Genomic DNA, 9,797 nt, shown 5'->3' with positions numbered 1-9,797 from the left:
TATTCTATTATAAATAATCTTTTTTATAGGGGCGCCTGGGTGGCTCGGTTGGTTGAGCATCCAACTCTTGATTTTGGCTCAGGTCATGATGTCACATTTCATGAGTTCAAGCACCTCAGCTCACTTGGGATTCTCTTTCTCCCTCTCCTTCTGCCCCTCCCCCCTCATATAAATTAAGTTTAAAAAATAAAAAATAATCAGTTTTTAGCTGAAATAAGTCTTACTACCTTGATTATAGCTAGTCAAAATATGAGCAGTCCTTGTTGTCTATTGCAGAATGTAAGATGTGGACATTTCAATTGCACAATGTTTTATTAATGATAAAAGAATATTCAAGCAAATACTCATGTTTAGAATTGATAGCAGATGTGTAAAAAATTATTAAAATATTTGGTAATTGAGTTTCCTTTCAGAAAATGTTTAGTTATCTATCACTTATGTGATATTTTTAAATTTAAATTCCATTTAGTTAACCTACAGTATAATATTAGTTTCAAGTATAGAATTTAGTGGTTCATCACTTACATATAAACCCAGTGCTCATCACAAGTGCCCTCCTTAATACCCATCACCCATTTAATCCATCACCCCATCTACTCCTCCCCCTTCCAGTAACCTTCAGTTTGTTCTCTATAATTAAGAGTCTGTTTTCTGGTTTGCCTCTCTCTCTCTCTCTTTTCCCCCTATGTTCATCTGTTTTGTTTCTTAAATTCCACAAAGGAGTGAAATCATATGGTTTGTATCTTTCTCTGATGGACTTTTTTCACTTTGCATGATACACTATAGCGCCATCCACATCATTGTAAATAGAAAGATTTCATTCTGTTTTATGGCTGTGTAATATTCCATTGTATATACCACCTTTATCCATTCATCCAGCTGATGGACATTTGGGCTCTTTTTTTCATGATTTGGCTATTGTTGATAATGCTGCTATAAACATCAGTGTGCATGTATCCATTCGAATCAGTATTTTTGTATTTGGATGAATACTTAGTAGTGCAATTGCTGGGTCAATTGCTGGGTCATAAGGTAGTTCTATTTTTTTTTTTTTTTAATTTATTTTTGGGACAGAGAGAGAGACAGAGCATGAACGGGGGAGGGGCAGAGAGAGAGGGAGACACAGAATCAGAAACAGGCTCCAGGCTCTGAGCCATGAGCCCAGAGCCCCACACGGGGCTCGAACTCACGGACCGCGAGATCGTGACCTGGCTGAAGTCGGAGGCTTAACCGACTGCGCCACCCAGGCGCCCCTATTTTTAACTTTTTGAGGAAACGCCATACTGTTTTCCAGTGTGGCTGCACCAGTTTGCATTCCTACCAACAGTGTAAGAGGGTTCCCTTTTTCCACATCCTCACCAGTGTTTTTGATTTCTAATTTAATTCTGTTGTGATTGGAGAACATATTTTTTATAATGTAAATTCTTTTAAATTAATTGAGGCATGTTTTATGACCTAACGTATGTTTTATACCAAAGAATAATCCATATGCAGTTTAAATCAAGGTGAATTCTGCAGGTAGGATGAAAATATTTATAATGTTGTTCAAGTTTTCGATATAATTATAATGTCACTAGTTGTCTTATTAATGATTGAGAGAGTAGTACTGAGATCTCAAACCAAAATTGTTGAATTGATTTATCAGTTTTTGCTGCATTTAAGTTTCTGTTATTAGGTAAATATACTTAGGATTGTTGTATTTTCCTTGTGTATTGACTTTTATATAATTATGAAATGCCCCTCTTCGTCTCTAATATTTTTTGCTGTAAATTCTGTTTTGTCTTATATTACTCTAGTCACTCCATAGTTCTTATTGTTACTATTTGCATAGTTTATATTTTTCCTTCCTTTGGATTTCAACTTATTTGTGTCTTGAATCTAAAGTCTATCTCTTGTAGGCAGTATGTAATTGGATATTGCTTTTGTAAACCAGTCTGAATATCTCTGCTTTGTCTTTGGAATGTTTAGATTACTCACTTTTATTTTATTTTATTTTATTTTATTTTATTTTATTTTAATTAATTTATTTTATTTTGACTGAGAGAGAGAGAGAGAGAGAGAGAGCACATAAGCAGGAGAGGGGCAGAAAGAGAGGGAGAGAGAATCCCAGACTCTGTCAGTGCCGAGACTGACACAGGGCTCAGTCCCACAAACTGTGAAATTATGATCTGAGCTGAAATCAGGAATTGGACTCTCAACCAACTGAGCCACCCAGGCACCCTAGACTACTCGCATTTAAATGTTATTATTGATTTGTCCAGATTTACATGTGCTACTTTGCTATTTGTTTTTTGTCTTTCTTTCATGTTACCCTGCTCCTTCTTGATTGCTCTTATTTTTGTGTGTGTTAAATAGATTTTTAAACATATTTAAATTATCATTTTGACTATGTTTTAGTCATGGAATATTGATATGCATTTTATCATAATTTCCTTCAGATTGATAGAAATTCCAGTAAAATACAGAAACTTTGCTCTAATATAACTGCTCCTTTCCTATCACATTCTTTTATGATTTGGCTGTCATATATATTACAATATCTGTTATAAACTTGGCATTATAGTTTTATAATTATTGCTTACACAATCTTTTTTTTTTCTTAAAGTTAGAAGAAATGTAGGAGTGCCTGGATGGCTCAGTTGGTTAAGGGTCTGACTTTGGCTCAGGTCATGATCTCACAGTTTGTGGGTTGGAGCCCCTGGTCAGACTCTGTGCTAACAGCTTGAAGCCTGGAGCCTGCCTTGGATTCTGTGTCTCCCTCTCTCTCTGCCCCTCACCCACTTGCACTCAGTCTCTCTCTGTCTCTCAAAATAAATAAGCATTAAAAAAAGAGAAGAAATGAAAGAAAATACTTATATTTTAAATTAACCACATATTTTTTCCATTTCTGAAGTTCAGCAGTTTTTCAAGCATAAATGCTTCTCAGATTGTTGTATCTCTTTGACTGAGTTTCACAACACTGATTTTTCCCCATCCCCGTCTTTTTTTTTGGTCAGTTTTCTCTTGGTTTATAGTAAGTTTTAGAGACTGAAATTGCCAATCTCCTCAGCTGTAGCCAGAATTCACACAGAGGGTACTATTTTTTGAGGGAAAAGGGAACTGTGCCAAGTGAAAGAAATCACCCAAATTAGAATATAGTTCATCCCAACATGTCTAGTTCCTAACATTTCTGTCAAATGCAGTCAATCTTTGACGTCAAATCATTAACATAGGAGCTAGAGCCTAACAAAAATAAATATTGATTATCTATAGGGAAGATAAAGTAGCTAGGCGAGGTTAAAAAAGAAGTACCAGATTAAAAATCATGTGTGCACCTCAAGTCTATTGTAGTGGATTCAAGAAAGTATGTGGATGGGAGATTTTAGGGCAGATTAATAGTGGACACATGATTCTTTGTTGAAGTGAGAGTCAAATTAGTTATCAAAGATGCTTCCAGAATTTCTGGACTCATGTGTTGATTTAACTTGTGTGATAATGTAAGAAGTATTGTTAATAATGAATTGCCTGCCTTACCTTTTTAAAGAATCTAACCCTTGAAAGAGATCTTATTCTCATTTAGTTTTATCTACCTCTTAGGGGTATTTTGAAGACTAATGCTTACTTTGCAATTTGGTGCTTCATTAAGCCCCTTGGAAGAATGTGTAATTATTGATAATATAATAAATAGTTAATGCATTGTATGGAATTTTCTAAAAACTTTAATTCTAAAAGTAAAACTAAATTCATTTGCCTTTGAGAAGTGAGCTAAAATGAGGGAGTGTCCAAAAGTTAATAAGATCTAAGTCTATTTTTTATTTTAAAAGGGATAATATTTTATAAAGGCATACCTCGGAGGTATTGCAGTTCACTTCCAGACCACTGCAATAAAGTAAATGTTACAAAAAGCAAATATCACAATAAAGTAAGCCAAATGAACTTCTTAGTTTCCCAGTGCATATAAAAATTATATTGACCCTATACTGTAGTCTATTAACTGTACAATAGCATTATATCTTTTAAAAAGTACATACTTTGATTACAAATGCTTTATTACTGACAAATGCTAACCACCATCTGAGGTTTCATTGAGTTTAATCTTTCTGCTGGTGGAGGGTCTTGCCTTGATGTTGATGGCTGCTGACTGATCAAGGTGGTTACTGTAGGTTGGCGTGGCTGTGGAAATTTCTTAAAATAAGACAATCAAGTTTGCTACATCAACTGACTCTTCCTTTCCTGAACAATTTCTCTAACATACAATGTTGTTTGATAGTGTTTTACCCACAGTAGAATTTCTTTTAAAATTAGGGTCAATCTTCTTTTTCTTCTTTCTTTCTTTCTTTCTTTCTTTCTTTCTTTCTTTCTTTCTTTCTTTCTTTCTTTTTCTTCTTCTTCTTCTTCTTCTTCTTCTTCTTCTTCTTCTTCTTCTTCGTGTTATTTATTTTGAGAGAGAGAAAGTGTGCAAGTGGGAAAGGGGGAGAGAGAGAAAGAGAAGGAGAGAGAGAATCCCAGGAAGGTTCCGTGCTGTCAGTGCAGAGCCCAAGGAGGGCATGATCTCATGGACCGTGAGATCATGACCTGAGCTGAAATCAGGAGTCCGAAGCTTAACGGACTGAACCACCCAGGCGCCTTTAGGATCAATCCTCTTAAAATCTATTGCTGCACTATCAACTAAATTTATGTCATAATATAAATCCTTTGTTGTCATTTCAACAGTCTTCACAGCATCTTAACTGGGGATAGATTCCTTCTCAAGAAACCACTTTCTTTGCCCATCTATAAGAAGCACCTCCTCATCTGTTCAACATTTATCATGAAGTTGCAACAATTCAGTCACATATTTAGGCTCCATTTCTTTTTTCTTGTTTTTAATTTTTTTTTAACGTTTATTTATTTTTGAGACACGGAGAGACAGAGCATGAACGGTGGAGGGTCAGAGAGAGAGGGAGACACAGAATCTGAAACAGGCTCCAGGCTCTGAGCCATCACAGAGCCTGACGCAGGGCTGGAACTCACCAACTATGAGATCATGACCTGAGCCAAAGTCGGACGCTCAACTGACTGTAGGCTCCATTTCTAACTCTAGTTCTTTAACTGTTTCCACCATATCCACAGTTACTTCCCCCACCGAAATCTTGAGTCTTTCAAAGCCATCCATGAGTGTTGGAATCAACTTCTTCTGAGTTCCTGTTCATGTTGATGCATTGAACTCTTCCCTATTACTCATGAATGTTCTTAATGGAATCTAGAATGGTGAATACTTTCTAGAAGATTATCAATTTACTCTGCTCAGATCTACCAAAGGATTCACTTCCTATGGCATCTATAGCTTTATAATATGTATTTCTTAAATAATAAAAGTTGAAAGTTTAAATGACTCTTTGATCCATGGGCTGCATAATGAATGTTGTGTTAGCAGGCATCAAAACAACATTAATCTTATTATACGTCTCCTTTGGAGCTCTTGGGTGACCAAGTACATTGCCAAGTAGCAGCCATTTTCTGAAAGTAATCATTTTTTCTCAGCAGTAGATCTCAACAGTGAGTAAAATATTCAGCAAACCATGTTGTAAACAGATGTGCTGTCATCTAGGTTTTGTTGTTCCATTTATAGAGTAGAGGGAGAATAGTAGACTTAGCATAATTTATAATGGCCCTAAGATGTTTAGAATGGTAAGTGAGCATTGACTTCAACTTAAAGTTGACAGCTTTATTAGCCCCTAATGAGAGTCAGCCTGTCCTTTGAAGTTTGAAGCCAGGAATTGACTTCTCCTCTCTAGCTATGGAAGTCCTAGATGGCATCTTCTTCATCTACATCTGTGTTTCATCTACATTGAAAATCTGTTGTTTAATGTAGCCATCTTCATTAATGATCTTAGATACATCTTCTATATACATTGCTGCAGCTTCTGTATCAGCATTTGCTGCTTCACCTTGCACTTTGATGTCATGGAGACGGCTTCTTTCCTTAAACCTCATGAACCTTGTTAGCTTCATATTGTTCTTCTGAAACTTCCTCACCTCTCTCAGCCTTCATAGAGTTGAAAAGAGGTATGGTCTCACTGTGGTTTAGGCTCTGGCTTACAGGCTGGTTTGGTCTTCTATCCAGACCCCTAACACTTTCTCCATAATAGCAGTAAGGCTGTTTCACTTTCTTAATATTCATGTGTTCCCTGGAGTGGTGTTTTTAATTTCAAGATATTTTCATTTGCATTCACAACTTGGCAAATTCTTTGGCTCAAGAGGCCTAGCTATTGATCTATTTCACTTTTTAACATGTCTTCCTCACTAAGGTTCATCATTTCTAGCTTTGATTTAAAGTGAGAGATGTGAAATTCTTCCTTTTACTTGAACACTTGGTAGCCATTGTAGAGTTATTATTTGGCCCAATTTTAATGTTGTTGTTTTTTAGGGAATAGGGAGTCTTGAGGAGAGGGAAAGAGATGGGGAATGGCTATGTGGTAGAGTAGTCAGAACATACATGTTTATTAAGTTCACCATCTTATATGAACATGTTTCATAGCACCCTGAAACAATTATAGTAACATCAAAGATCACTGATTACAGACCAGCATACAAATATAATAATGAAAAAGTTTTAAATATTGTGATAATTACCAAAATGTGACACAGGGACATGAAATGAGCAAATGCTGTTGGAAAAATGATTCCAATAGACTTGCTTGAGGCAGTGTTGCCACAAACAACTTATTTAAAAAATTCAATATGTGCAAAGCGCAGTAAAGTGAAGCACAATAGAACTAGATATGCCTATCTTGACTTTGAAAGTTCACACATGGTAGAGATCTACTATTTATGGCAATAAAAGTAGATTATATGAAGCTGAAGTGAGAAGCTAAAATTTCTGGAAAGTTATATGGACAAAAAAGGGCACATTAGCTAGTGATTTGAGTACTTCAAGAGTTAAGTATCAAATACTATGAAGGGAATGAAAACTAAGAAAAAGACTGTGGATCTGGCCATTAGAAAGTATGTGATAAACCTCCAAATTACTATATCTGGTTTTACATTATCAAAATGTGAGGGACTGTACTCCAATGACAGCTTACAATCTGAACCTGAATTTGGATGTTTTTCAAATTAAAGGATAGCCCTATAAGGTAATAGGTATGGACTTTTTGACTTAAAACCACTGATCCAAGCAGTTCAGAGAAGAGCAAGAAGAATGTATACCAACAAAACAAGACAAAATTACACCTTGGCATAACATATTAAAACTATAGAAAACCAAAGACAAAGAGAAGATCTTGAAAGAAGTCAGAGGAACGTAACACCTTATCTATAGAGGAACAAGAAATAATTATATTGCTCTTCAGAATTCATGCAAGCAAGAGGAGAGTGGAGTGAAATAAAGCAATGAAAGAAAAGTGTTACCTAGCTGGAACTCTATATCCACTGAAACTATCCTTTAAAATGGAAGGAAGATTAAGACTTTCTCAGACAAGGGAAAACTGAGGGACTTGATTTCTAGCAGGCTTGCCCCTGCAGGAGATTGTAGAAGTTTTTGAGGAAGAAGAAAAATGCTACATCAGAAACTTGCATCTCCAAACAAGCCTCAGAGAGAAAGTGAATGAAGATTAAGATAAAAACTCTTTTGTTTTTTAAATTCTGAATTAATTTAAAAGATAACTTTTTATTTAAGGTCATAATAGTAACATTGCATTGGGTGATTAGTGCATATGGAAAAGTGAAATGAATGACAGTGGTGTTCCTGTGGATGGGAGGGAAGAATCGCCACACTATTAGGTATTTGGGAAGAATAGCATTCTTTGAAAGTAGACTTCATTAGTAAATAATGTATATTGTAAACTCTAGGATAACCACTAAAATAATTTTTAAATCTTTTTTTTTTTCAACGTTTTTATTTATTTATGGGACAGACAGAGACAGAGCATGAACGGGGGAGGAGCAGAGACAGAGGGAGACACAGAATCGGAAACAGGCTCCAGGCTCCGAGCCATCAGCCCAGAGCCCGACGCGGGGCTCGAACTCACGGAGCGCGAGATCGTGACCTGGCTGAAGTCGGATGCTTAACCGACTGCGCCACCCAGGCGCCCCTAAAATAATTTTTAAAGAAGTATAATTGATAAGCTGAAAGGTCCTTCTCAGTTCCTTAACAAATTGGGCAGCTCACCACATTTCAGCTTGCTTCACTAATGCCAGCAAGGGAGAGGGATGGCTAGAATGATGGCAGTTATGGTCTTGTGTGACATAATCACAGAAGTGACAGTCCATCACCTTATATTCATTAGAATCAAGTCACAGGTCGCACCCACTCTCAAAGGGAAGGGAATTGACAAGCTATGAGTACCAGGAGGTGAGGAGCATTGGGGGATATCTTGGAATCTCTCTGCCATTGTCATTATTTTTCATATTTGATGTGTTTTCTCTATGGGAAAAGTTACTGATTGTGGTGACATACCATGTCAGTTTGCAAAAGAAGTGCCCAATGTGTATCAATATTTTAAACTATTTTTACTATTTTTAAGCCATTCAAGCTGCATTTCTCTCTATGCTAGACACACTAGACTCTTTCATATTTTTAGCTTAGATGGAAAGGAATATCTTTTTTTCTTTCTAGGTGACATGTACTATCATCTATCCACTCTTTTTTGCATTGTCAAGGTCTCTCTCCACTAGACTGCCAACGTGATCATATCCAGCTATTTTCATATTTCTCACTTTAATTTTTAGGAGGTTTTGAGCATTATTCTATGGTCGCTGACTTTGATTTTTCACTTCCCATCCATTCCCCATCCTCGTACCACATAACTTCTGCTCCTAATACTCAGGAATCTTTTCTTTGGAACATTTCTTATTGCCTGATTAATTGTATCAATTACTAAACTGATTCACCGTAATTTTTCCTTTATTACCTTTTTTTCTAGATTATTAGAATATCCTCCCAATTGGCTTCCCATTTCCCATCTTTTCTCATTCCAATCTATCCTATACACTGAATATTGATAAATCATATACAGTTCCAACCATGTTGCCTGACTCCCCCAAATATTTTCAGTTCAGTATTAGAAATATTAAATATCAAGTTTTAATATTGTCACACAATTGTTAAATATAATTATTTCAAAAATGATAACCCAAAGTATTCCATAATTGTAGGTATGGTGTTGTTTGTCATTTGGTACCTATTGGCCATTTTGAATGCCCTAAAATAAGTAAAAGTATTCATTAGTATATAGTCAGTTTTTTTTATTTCTTTAACTGAAATTAATTAGCTATATGACTTCAGATAAATCTATTTCCCTTCTTCTCATCTAGTTTCTTAAATGTAAAATAAAGCTATTGCTTCATTTGATCTTAAGGGATCTTTGCCACTTTTTAAAAATGCATTTTTTTATGACTGAAACTACGTTTTTCTGACTGGAATTGCTATTTTATTGCATCTGATTCAAATCAGTTATGAGTCTATAAGGTAAACACTCAACTGCATAAATACATAAACTATAACCTGTTTTTATCAGATAGCTCTAGTGTTGATGTCACTGAACTATACCTTTTTTTTCCCTTTCCCACATTAGAGGTAATGTTTTCTCAAAGATATATATTTGACATTCCAAAACTCACTCAATTTTAAATACAGGACATTCTCCCATTCTTTAGACTAATGTTGAGAGTTTAAAGTAGCTGTACAGACATGATCTTCTGTCAGTTTGAACAGAATCTGACTAATCCACCTGACACTAATTCATTTAAGTCCTTTTCTTATGAGCAATAGAGAGGAAAGCTGTCAGAAAGTTCCCATCATAGCTGAAATGCAGCTGCCAAGGTTTATTTTTCAT

This window comes from Puma concolor, chromosome B3 (assembly GCF_028749965.1).
Source record: "Puma concolor isolate L17-30 chromosome B3, mPumCon1.1.hap2, whole genome shotgun sequence".
In the NCBI taxonomy this organism is placed as follows: Eukaryota; Metazoa; Chordata; class Mammalia; order Carnivora; family Felidae; genus Puma; species Puma concolor.
Note: the sequence above shows the minus strand (reverse complement) of the source record.